The sequence below is a fragment of the Myotis davidii genome, unplaced genomic scaffold, assembly GCF_000327345.1.
Source record: "Myotis davidii unplaced genomic scaffold, ASM32734v1 scaffold266, whole genome shotgun sequence".
Taxonomy (NCBI): domain Eukaryota; kingdom Metazoa; phylum Chordata; class Mammalia; order Chiroptera; family Vespertilionidae; genus Myotis; species Myotis davidii.
Window position 1 is genome coordinate 4,012,694 of NW_006300032.1, and position 12,755 is coordinate 4,025,448.

The 12,755-nt window shown below is 37.3% G+C and overlaps 1 pseudogene; it reads left to right on the plus strand.

The window, feature by feature from the left end:
* The first annotated feature begins 3,717 nt into the window (after window positions 1-3,717).
* LOC107185050 lies at window positions 3,718-7,375 on the plus strand (annotated as a pseudogene).
* Window positions 7,376-12,755: the final 5,380 nt, after the last annotated feature.

A 12,755-nucleotide genomic window follows, 5' to 3' on the forward strand; every position in this document is an offset into this window, starting at 1 on the left:
CTTCCGATAAGTCCCTAAGGTAAGGAAAGTACAAATCCCAGGCAAATCATTCTGTTTATAGAAGTTCAAACTACTTTTGGTATTCCCCAATTCCGGTCCCCAGTGATAACTCATTAATGAATTCATTCCCGTATTTGAGAAAACAGTAACTCTTCTAAATCTCTGCCTGACTAGAGCCAAGTAAGTCCCTTTATTCCATTTGTCCCTCTGCACATATCAGACACACAACTGATGCCTTGTTTTATTTAGCACTTGTCTTTAAGCTCATCTTGCATGGTAACTCTATACTTCATTTTTGTAATATTAGGTTATAAGAATAAAGGTACTTTTTTTTTTTTCGGATAGCTTTCTTAGAGCACCTCCCAACGTGGTCTAGATTACAATGAATGCTGAAATGACACTATTGTCTCTGTGGTAAAAACATGGAGAGAGTTCTGTGTGGAATAGCCACAGCATTTTTGAGAAACCACAGAAGGGATAGTTGGCATTGCAAAATCAAGTACTTCTTTTGACCTAAACCATATACTGATTTTCTTGAAATTATTGAAGGGTTAGAACTTTCCCTCCATTAACATGATTGGTAAAGTCACTTTTTCCCCCAAGAGCACAAATGTGCAAATAAAAGAGATTGGTTATAGAAATCTATCTGAGGTTTCACTTTGGGATTTATCCAATTGTTGCAACTTTCTTATCCCTTACCTACTGGTAAAATGGGCCTTACATCTATTTTCCTTAAGTTGTCATTTCTTGGGATGTGCCCTCCCCGCTTCAGAAATTTTGGAGACAGAGTTTCAGAAGCAAAAAAAAAAAAAAAAAACAAACAAACAAACAAAAAAACCCAAAAAACAAAACAAAACAAGACATCCTTTATTCCCTAGTAGAACCAGGATGTTAGAAAAATTAAACCGAGCTCTTGGGACAACTGAGAGGATTAAATGAGAGCATTCATGGAAAGTATACAGAAAAAAGGCCAGCACAAAGTAGGCATTCAATAAAACTCAGCTATTATCATCATCTCCTCTCTTTTCCATGGAGCTGCCACCAATAACCGCTTTAGCCCTGGGTGCCATCGGTAGAACCAGGAAGTGATATATTGAGAGGGAAAAGATGAAAGATGTTAAAGTAAAAAATAAAATAAAGGGTATGTGTTTGGTGTGGAGTGCTCAAAGAGATGTGGGGAAAAGTAGACAAAAATTGAAAAGAAAAACTAAAGAGAAAAGGAAAAACGTATGGATTTTTGCTAACAATAATCTTAAAGACTACCCCAAGATCCTGTAGGTCATCAACTGTTGGGCCCTTTACCTCAATATTGGCCTGCTGTCAATTCTTTTTCTAATGTTCTAACTTCTAATGTGTTTCAGATCATCTAGAACAGTGGCTCTCAACCTTCCTAATGCCGCGACCCTTTAATACAGTTCCTCAGTTTGTGGTGACCCCCAACCATAAAATTATTTTCGTTGCTACTTCACAACTGTAATTTTGCTACTGTTATGAATCATAATGTAAATATCTGATATGCAAGATGTATTGTCATTGTTAGAAATTGAACATAATTAAAGTATAATGATTAATCGCAAAAACAATATGTAATTATATATGTGTTTTCCGATGGTCTTAGGCGACCCCTATGAAAGGGTCATTCGACTACCAAAGGGGTCGCGACCCACAGGTTGAGAACCGCTGATCTAGAAAATTCTCCAGTCCAAGTCTATAAAAGAAAGGGTTAATTTTCTTTCTAGTTTGATCTAAATAGCCATAAACATTGAATACTCCACTAGTTTATCCCTGAATCTCTAGAAACACATTATAATATAATTATTTTTATAGGAGAATTTTTAAAAATTCCACTTTTCCTTCTCATTCCATCAAAGGGTGTAGTTATGGAATCATCATAGGCTTTCTTGTTAAGGCAGTGCCACCTCTAAGGCAATCCCTTAGGACACTGTAAGAACTATGCTCCTGGCTGGGAAATAAAACACTCAGGGAAACTCCTCTGCCTATTCAGGTTTCAGAACATCAATTAGGGCATTGAAGTAACATTTTGTCAATCACATCCCCATGACCTGCAAAAAGTAAAGTAACTTCAAAAAGTCTTCTATTTTGGGGGGAGCATGGGGAGGCTCCTGTAATGAGAGAACTCAGACGTTTCTTATGAGCATGTGAGCTGATTGTGGTATTGAAAGACTGTGTAGAAGCTGGGAGAATGGCTTTCTTCTCCACCATCAAGGGATCAGGATGGTGAAGGAAAGGTGCTCTGTTCAAGGGGGTAGTGTGGGGTGGGACTGGGGGACAACTCAAGAGTTTTGGTTGTCTCTGTCCTGCATCAAGGGTTTAGACACAATGATTCTAAGCTTTGACTTTCCTTTAGGATTCTCTAAGTGCATACAGGCAAGATTCCAGGTGGGGGGTCGTAAAAGGTCTGACAAGCTCACCAGATCTTGCTCATCCTGGTATCTTCTGCATTGAGAGATGAGCCTGGACCAAGAGTGATGTTACTACCATTGCTTAGAGCAGATTATTCATCAGGTTCAAGGGATACCTGTTCAACGTATGAATGATCATGCACTGCCGAGTGGCCTCATAGGCATGTGAAAACAGATTCATAATTAGGAAAAAATCAGGAGTCTCATAGTGGCCTGATGGAAACAGCCAGGATGAACTCTACTAGCAAATAGTTAGTTGGATAAAAGGTTTCATAGTCCTTTGGCAGAGGGGTGAAATGGACGAGTGAGCTGATTTGTTTTTGATACCATCCTGTTTCTCCTTTTTCGCCTCTTTCTGGTTTCCATCTCTAATAACTTAGTTATTAGTCTCCATCTTTAAAACTTAGTACAAATAGTGCCTTGTAGTTTCTCCCACCCTCTCAGCCAGTGCTTCCTCATGGGGCAAGTCAATCTGATCCCAGAAGGTCAGTCACTCCCACCCACCCGAGGCCTTAGGCCAACTCTGAGGAAAGGGTTACCATTTTGTATGCAGCCCCCACCACATTGCTGGGTCAGGGCAGGCTGGTCACCCATTGTGATACCTGAACAGCGGTGGCTTCCACCTTCTGCACAGCAGGTATCACTGCACATGGTCAGGGCAATGGGACAAAAGGGATCACTCTGGCTCTTCAGGTGCCAAGATGAGGAAAATCAACATCAGGGCCCAAAGGATGGAACTGCTGGGGACAAAAGGTTACTACACATTAACAATCGGTTTTTGCAGGAACAATGAGTAGATGTTCAAGAATGAGAGATGAGATCTCTTGACTCTAGACGACAAATCTTTTTCAGGTAGACTCAGAGACACAGGATTTCATTCTCCTCGTACTTGTCCATAGCCAAGGCAGGACAATGAATTTAGCAACACTGAGCAACATTTATTAAGCACCTTCTGTGAGCCAGGCACTGGTTTAGGCACAAAGCAAAACTTTGAACAGTCAAACTTTTCATTCCAGTGAGGAGAGCCAGAAAGCAAACACATAAATAAGCACATAAATACATCAACAGGAAAATACTCAGCAGTTCTAAAGGCTATAATAAACAAAAATAAATAATTAATTATAAAACTGTGATTTAGGGGCTATTTTAATTATATGGTCAGGAGAGTCTCTTGAATTAAACAATGTACAAACTGAAAAATAATAACAAGAAGAAGCCAGCCAGGCAGAGATTTAGGGGAGAGGATTTTAGGCAGAAGGAACAATGAGAGAAAGACCCTAAAGCAAGCACTAGCATGACATGTCTGGGAAATAAAGAAGACCAGAATGATGAATTTGGTGAGCAGGAAAGAGGGCGGCATGAGATGAGATTCTGGCAGACAACGCTGGGCTCCTGTGTAGACTAGAGATGATTTTGGATGCCTTTCAAGTCTAATGATGAGCTAGTAGAAGGTTTTCAGAAGAGTGACATGATCTAAAGTAGTTTTTATGAAATCACACCGGCAGCTCTGCAGGGAAGAGATTGTATAGGAGCAAGAGTAGAAGCAGAAATTAGCTACCAGGCTAATAAAATTCAAGAAAAGAATGATGACTTGGCTAGGGTAGTAGCAGTGAGATTGAAGGAAAAATAAACAGTTTTAGAAAATATGTAGAGGTAGGATCTCTAGAACATACTCATGAATTGGCATATAAAAAAGAGAGAAGCTGGGTTCTAGTACATCAATTATACATATAGATGTGTGGCTAATCAAGCATTCATTTGGATGTGTGGGCACATACCCAGGTTGTGGGCTCGTGGAAGTTTGGGATGCCTTTGTAATGTCTAAGTAGATGTCAAGTAGGTAGTCTGAATACATATAAAGGGGAAAAGTTAGTATTTAGATATCAACTTGGGAATTATTGACATATAGAGACATATAAACAAAAGAAAACAAACACTGTGTCCAGTTCAGTTCAATAGCCATTGTGTCCAGTTCAGTTCAATTGCATGCATCCCAAATCAATACTTAGGGAACTGTCCTAGCTGATTTGGCTTAGTGGGTAGAGTGTTAGCCTATAGGCTGAAAGGTCCTGGGTTTGATTCTGGCCAAGGGCACATACCCAGGTTGTGGGCTCGACCCTCAGTAGGGGGCATGCAGGAGGCAGCCGATCAATGATTCTCTCATCATTGATGTTACTATCTCTCTCTCTCTCTTTTCCTCTCTCTGAAATCAATAAAAAATATATTAAAAAATAAAAAAATAAATACTTAGGGAACTCAGTATAGTAAGAGCTAATATGAATAAAGAAATCAGAAAGACAAAACCCCAGAGGGAGAGTTTGAAGGCAATGGTAAAGTGAAAGTAGGTACAAATGTAAAAAAAAAAAAAGCAAAACTATATTATGGACTAAGTAATTATGCCTGGAATGGTCAGGGATGGGAGAGACAAAAGGTGATCTGAAAAACAGTCATTTGATAGGAACAATTTTCTTGTGAGTCCCTTGTTTTTAATATGGATGATTACTTATTTAGAGACTAAAAAAGTAGATGGGACTAGTTGCAGAAGTTGTACATGGAAGAGGAGTTCCATTTTTAATGGCTCTTTGATTTTGAAGAAGGCAATAATCACTCTCGCACATAACATTCTCCTTAGATTGAGTTTGATCAGTAGTTTTCTGCCTCAGAGAAATGGAAAGATAAGGAGTCAAGAACCATAGCTATTTTTCAATATATTTAAAGGCTATATTACATTATCATAGATATTTCAATATATTAAGTGGCTTAACATATACATATGTAAATATGTAAGCAAAAATATATGCATAAAAGGCGAGTAGGAAGCAGAAATAAAATATTTAGCTTTGATAAGATTATGCAGACTGCCAAAAATGTTACATTCTTATGTTTAACTTTAATTATATCAACTTAGTGAAGTAAAACTGTTAACGTCTTATTGAACACAAGTTCTAATTGATTGTAGTTAATAAAGAAGGAAAGAAATAACAAAATAACTATTGCAGTTTCAAAGACAAATTATTTCACACCGTGGAGTACATGGGGGAAAATGATAAAAGGCGTATTTAGTGGTGCACATTTTGTGCATCTCTGGCTGGATGAATAATCGGGTCAGTGTCAGCTCTGATAGGTATGCTTCTATAAGTTGTTGGGGTTTCCTTCTTTTTCAGCTATACTGGCTTCTCAACTTCTTTATCCCTTATACTCACTTGTAAAATTTTAAAAATGTGTTTTCTGAAAATTAATTTCTTATGAAATTCATCATGTGAGACAATGAAATTCTTGCAAGTCACCCTGTAATTTACTTTGATTTCATTGGCTAAATAGTTCATTCCAGAACTAATTTTATTCATCTTACTTGGTTGAATTATTTATTCCTATAGAATCATTTATTAACATCAGAGGTAGGTCAGCTTTAAGAACAATATTTTGTCTTTCTGCAGAATTTATTTTCAGGATTTAAATCCTCTTAGTAATATGCATATTAACTCCATGAAGGGGATACAAATAAGCAGAGACTACATTTTTACAAAAATAGAAGCTAAGCTGGGTGGGTGGCCATGAGATATTTCTGGGCCAAAGCAGCAGGGTGGGAAAGGGGTACAGACATATACTACTGAATGTGAGTGATGCTTAGCCCCTAAAACTAGCTAATACATAGGCTAAGTCTATATTTAGTCACTGAAGCAGAGTCACAAAATTTTTTATAGTGAGGATGTGTTTTTGAGATATATTCTTTAAGGTATGCAAATAAGTATCAAAAAATATCAGAACTGTGTTAGACTTCTTTAAAGTAATTTAAGATTTTGCATTGTTTCCTTTTAATTTGCTTATGGTGGGAAGGTGCCATGTTCTTTTCATTGCTTACTAAGTGTTTCTCAACCTTCTGGCCCTTTAAATACAGTTCCTCATGTTGTGACCCAACCATAAAATTATTTTCATTGCTACTTCATAACTGTAATGTTGCTACTGTTATGAATCATAATGTAAATATCTGATATGCAGGATGGTCTTAGGCGACCCCTGTGAAAGGGTCGTTCGAACGCCAAAGGGGTCGTGACCCACAGGTTGAGAACCGCTGGCTTAGAGTGTTTAAAGGCTTTCATTTGAGTTTAAGTAGCAAGCTGGTCTAGATATGTGCCAAGTGCTGGCTCCCTTTTTCTTGACTGGGTTGGGTTTATTATTGTTTGTGGTGCTGAGGAGTTGTTTTCAATCAGTTTGACCATAATGCTCATGTGCTACATCCACTATATGATATTTCTGTGTCTGTCCAAGACCATGTAGAAGGACCAAAGTCTTCAGGTGAAGAATATAGTCACAGAATGATCATGTGTTGATCTAATTTACATGGAGCTACCATGAAATGGGGATGTATACTAGAAGTCTGAGACTAAGTTGGAAATGGGTTGGAGTAATGCTCTAAAGAAAGCGGCTTCTATTCACTTGACCCAGAAAACCCCACAAAATCGTGCAAATCAAGAGGTTCAAATCTTCATGTTCACTTTAAGAACACTTGTAAAACTTTCCAGGCCATCAAAGGCAAGAATAGCTGAAGGATGTCACTTTACAGAATATGTACCATTCCATTGTTATAATGGTGGAGTTGGTAGGTATGCCAAGGCCAAACAGTGGGGCTGGATAAAAGGCCAGTGGCCCCAAAAGAGTGCTGAAGTTTTGCTGCACATGCTTAAAAATGCAAAGAATAATGCCAAGCTTAAGGGTTTAGATGTAGATTCTCTTATTATTTAGCACTTCAGGTGAACAAAGCCCCCAAGATGCGACATAGAACTTACAGAGCTCACGGGTGGACTAACCCACACATGCGCTCTCCCTGACACTTTGAGAGGATCCTTCCTGAAAAACAGCGAATGGATCCTAAACTGGAAGAGGAGGTTGCACAGAAGAAAAAGAGATCCCAGAAGAAACTTAAGAAACAAAAACTAATGGCCCAGGGGTGAATTCAGCATAAAATAAATACCAATAAAAGTAAAATAAAAATAAAGAGATAGGTGAAAGGAAAACCAGTTCATTTCTCAGATGTGGTTTGTCTGGACATTTATGGATTTCCCAAGGACTCTGGGGTCGGGGTGGGGCTCTGCAGTAATCTGCAGTATGGGACTGACTATATTGTCCTGCCAAACACACTGAAATTAGGATTCTTTTGGGAATCAAATGATTTGTCCCAAGATACATGGAAAGCTACAGATAAAAGTCAGATGACAACTATGCCTTTTAAAGTCCTAAGTTACTATTTAATACTGTTGAAATTTTCCCTGCCTACTTTATCCACTGCTATCATAGTCCCTAATTTCCCAGGACTATGAAATTAATTTTGCAAAGGTATGATGAAATATAACATTTAGTCAAAAATGCTTAAGATAGGAATATTTAGGAGTTTGTGTGTTTCCAGAAAATGTGTTCATTTTCCTCCTGACCATACTTATGTTAAAATTTCAGTGGTAAATTAAAAGTTGCCAACTTCTTCTTAAACCATGCAAAAAACCATTTCCCATACTAGCCAGCAATGTAGGAATACTGCCTGATGTAAGACTTGCCTTTGGTCCAACTTTGATGACCCAATTCAAACTTTATATATGACAGAAGAAAGTCCAGCAGAGCCAAAGATTAAAGTTTATGTGGTTAAGTGTTTAGTGTTATTGATGAATAAATTAATTTTGCCATAACTCATTAGCTAATACTATCAACAGAGGAGTGTATATTTAAGCTATTTTTTGTTTTTCAATGATACTTCCTTTGTAAGTCCCTGAATTTAGAGATGTAATATTTATATAAAGTGTTTTTTATATGAAATGTGAAATATATAGCCGTTTTAACAACTTAATTTAAATGACTTTATGATGAATATCAATTATGCTTCAAAGGATATTTGGGTATTTTCAGGCTATTTGCTCTTGTGTTCAATGGCTCCAAGCTACTGTGGTTTTTAAAAATTTTGGGTCAGCATTGGGCTGGTTTTCAGAAGTTGTTGTTATTGTTTTCCAGGCAATTACATATCACCAAGCTGGTTAAGTGTCCTTGAAGTGCTTTATTCTTGTAAATAGGTAGGCTTAAAGTTAGCTCCTGGGAATTTCTTTTAGAATGTTCAGATGAGAAATGCCAGCCACTTTGTCTTTTATGTTCAGAGGTCCTTTCAGCTTACTTCTGGTTCCCCTGCCCTGTTCCAGGAGACTGAATCTCCCCAAGGCTTGTCTGCCCAGTGCTTTGGTCGGTGTGGTGTGAGCAGTGGTGTGACCAGGATCTGTGAAGCAGATCTCAGCTGAAATTCTGGCTGTCACTGTCCTGCTGTGTGACATTGTGGCAGTGACTTCACCTCCCAACCCTTAGTTTCATCAACTACAAAATGAGAATGAAAAGGAAACACTCTCCAGAGTTATTCTGAGGATAAAATGAGGTGTGTGGTATGATAACAGCTAATATTTATAGAGCATTTATTATGTGCCAGGTATGCAGTTAGCACGCAGAAATAAATGGTAACTCCATTAGACATACCTGGCTTTGTGCCCTTATTAGTTGGACTTTACACAATTAATCCACCGAAGTCCTCACACACTTATTTCAAATGCCACAGAAAATAACAAGAAGGTAGATAGGAATGAATCAGAAAGAAACTACTAATATAGAGCCACAGGGCTAATTTTACTTATATTACATCATCTAATCATCTCAGCAAGCCTCTGAAATAGAACCTATTTTCCTCATTGTACAGATGAGAAAAATAAAGGCCCAGAGAGTTTGTTTTATACTTTTCTACAAGATATCAGAGAAAACAGAAATATAAATAGAACAAATACAGTACAATTGAGAGCTTAGTTTACAAGAGTAAATTACAACACTGGCAATAACCAAATTAATTCCTTCTTGTTTATTAGAAAATCATCAATCATGTATTTGTTTTACAGAATAAATAATATCATGTAAATAATCTTTTTCACATCTTAAGAAAAGAAATATCTAATTTATTTTATTTTTTGCTTAACATCAATATTCTCATAGATCTTTGCATAAGTAAAAGGCTAAATTACTTTGTTTCCATCATAATACATACTGAGGCTTCTTTTTGCTGCCAAAACTATTCTTTGGTTTAGAAAGTTTCCCCTGGGTCATTTAGAAGTATTCCCAGAAAAGATGAAAATGTCAAAAACCTGGTCAAAAAGATTTTCAAGTATTGCACCAAGAATGGAAGGAATTCAAGACTGTATGGTCACAAGGAAAATAGGGACTATCCGAACGCCACGTACTCCGCATTTGTCACTTTCATAGTTGACACTCGCCTCCTCATTCTCTTGATAAGTTCATGTATTATGTGGCCAGTCATTCCACCTATCTCTCTCTCATTTTCAATTTGATTACCTATTCCCAGGCGAAAAGGTATTTGAGAAAAATTTCTTTTGGGGCTTTACCTTTTCAAAGGCAGGTTCAAATTAGATGTAGTAAATTTGTGATTCTATTTCCATCTTTAAAAAAAAAAAAGTACCATCAGGCATTGGTCTGGTCTGTCACCTTGAATCAGAAAATGGCTTTATCTGGGTTTCTTTTTTTTAAGTTTTTGATAGCTCACATTTCAAAGAAAGGCAAGGGTTATATCTTCTGACAATTGTGGAAAAAAAAAAAAATCCTCCCTGCCCCCTGCAGTGATCAGGACGCCTACCCTGAAGCACCAGAGATCTGAAGACTTCTGTTGTGGTTTGCCGACTCCCAGCAGGCTTGGTTCTGCAGGCTTGACTCAGGAAAAAGAATCCCACCAGCTTCAAGTGAAATTGTGCCCAAGTAAGGGCTGCTAGTAAAAATATTGCGGAATTGGCTCTGGTGCTACTTTCGGTCTTGAAATTCTGTGTGTGGGTCTGTGTGTTTGCACATGCACTCATTTCTGTGTATCTTAACTTCAAAATCCATATTCAACTTAATCTTTGAGAATTCCTTGGAGCACTAATACAGTGTTTAAGCTTTCAGGCAAGATTCTGGCCGCAAGTCTTCTTATGCAACTGGTTTAACTTTCCATTGAAATCCATGTGGACTCCCTAAGGTCAGATTTGGTTCTTAATTCATGGCAAAATAACAGAGAGCCATTATGTTTTATGCATTATCACTACAAAGAGATGAGGTTTTTGAATAGAAGAAATCACCAATTTTAATTTCACCTATAATTTATTCTCTACCTACTTTCAAAATAACCTTGATTCACTTCTAGCCCTGTTTTGGTTATGCAACTGCTCTCTGCTTTGGATGCCTCATCTGCAATACAGTGATAATAAGACTTGTGACCTTTGTCATTTCACAGTGGTGTTCTAAAACTAATGATAGAAGCCTGCAAAATTACTTTCAACTGGGCTAAAAGTTAAACCAGATCTAGTTAAACCAGATATAGTTTTATAAACACTTTCAAAATAAGAATGTATTCATAAATTATGTAATTAAAATTAATTTTAAAATGAATTAAATATATATCTTATGTATATGAGTACACAAAAAGAAGGAATGCACCCAAACTGTTAAAAAGTTTATTATGACATGCTTTTATAGAAAATATCAGAAAAAATATAATGGTTATTTTATGTACGTTAATATTAACAATGATTATTAGAATTGGTGGTATTGTAGGTGATTTTATTTTCTCCTACATAGCTTCTTATGTGTTCTGAGTTTCCTAAAATGAATATATAGCTCTTCCAAAATCAGGAAAATAATCTCAATAAATAAGAAAACTGGAGAAATAACTCGGATAGAATACAAATATAACTTTTAAGAAAAAATTTTACTTGAACTCTTAAAGAGTGAGTTTGGGGTCAGACATGAATGAAATAAATGAGTTGACTGAATTTCATGCCAGTCCTATAACACTTGAATTTAAACCCAGTTAACAATAGAACAACTGAAGATAAAACTGACCATTTAAGGAAAATCTTCAGTCTTTGTCCATGTCCAAAGTCTGTCTATTTATCCACAAGCCTGTCAGTTGTTAGACTTAGTCTTATGCATTCAACCTCGCACACTACTAAGTGTCATAAGTTTAATGTATCAGAAGACAAAAGGAAGATTCCAAAGGTGAGTTATCCTTACTCGCCACCACTCCTGTCACACTGGATCTCCTTGGGTTCTTCTAACATGTTGCAAACTCTCTCACCTTCAGGTCTTCTCACATCCTGTTCCATCTTTCTGGAATATTACCTACTCTCCTCCACCAGGCTAATTCCTACACATATTTTAGATACTTCTTTGGCTCTCACCTCTTCCACAAATCATATCTTGTTCCCAGGCCTAGTCTGATGGCTTTCTATGTGCTTCTGTGACCACCCACATTCATTGCGAAGAACACACATGTCTTATCTGCCACCTCTGGTCTCAAAGCCACTTGAAGGCAGAATCCCTTGTGCCTGGCACATAGTAGGTGTGACTCACTAGATAAGGCAATTGAACAACTATTCCAGTCTACTGGATTTGGGAAGAAAGATAAAGATTAGCCATGGCCATTGTCATAATGCCTGTTTGTGTGTCGTCCCCCACCCCGGATCCCTCCCTCCCCGGCCCAGAAACTGGTAATAAGAGGAATAAAAATTTTAAGACTTATTACAAGGAAATTTTTTTTAAATATATTTTACTGCTTTTTCACAGAGAGGAAGGGAGAGAGACAGAGAGTTAGAAACATCGATAAGAGAGATACACCGATCGCCTGCCTCCTGCACATCTCCTACTGGGGAGGTGCCTGCAACCCAGGTACATGCAACTGACCGGAATCGAACCTGGGACCTTTCAGTCCGCAGGCCAATGCTCTATCCACTGAGCCAAACCGGTTTCAGCTATTACAAGAAAATTTTAACTTAACTTGTCACATCCTTTATTTAGCAAAGTTGTTATTCATAAAAGAATACCTTGGCCTGGTATTAGAGCAGTGACTATATACAAAGAGAAATTCTAAAATATAAAAAGATGAAAAAGATTTTTCCTCCCTCTGGCTATTGTGAGTCTCAAAGGCAAACATTTGTGTTAGTTCTACACATGTTACATCAAAGATAATATGATTTGTGCTTCTTCTTTGAAAAATATCCTACATCTGTAAGCCATTGGCTTTTGTCTGGCTCTTTTGTTATGTTGGATGAGATCTTTGAAGATTTGGTGTCTCCATTTTTCTAACTGTAGAATGGGGCTAATTTCACTCTCCACAGTGCAAACTAATGTTGGGGAAAAGTCCATGCTAGAATATAGATGTTAGCTGGCTATTGGAGAAAAAAACTATTTTATTTTATATTTTATTGTCAGAATACTCTCTTTAATGAAAGGAATTATATCTTTATTTTATCATATTTTTAATGACATCTTTCC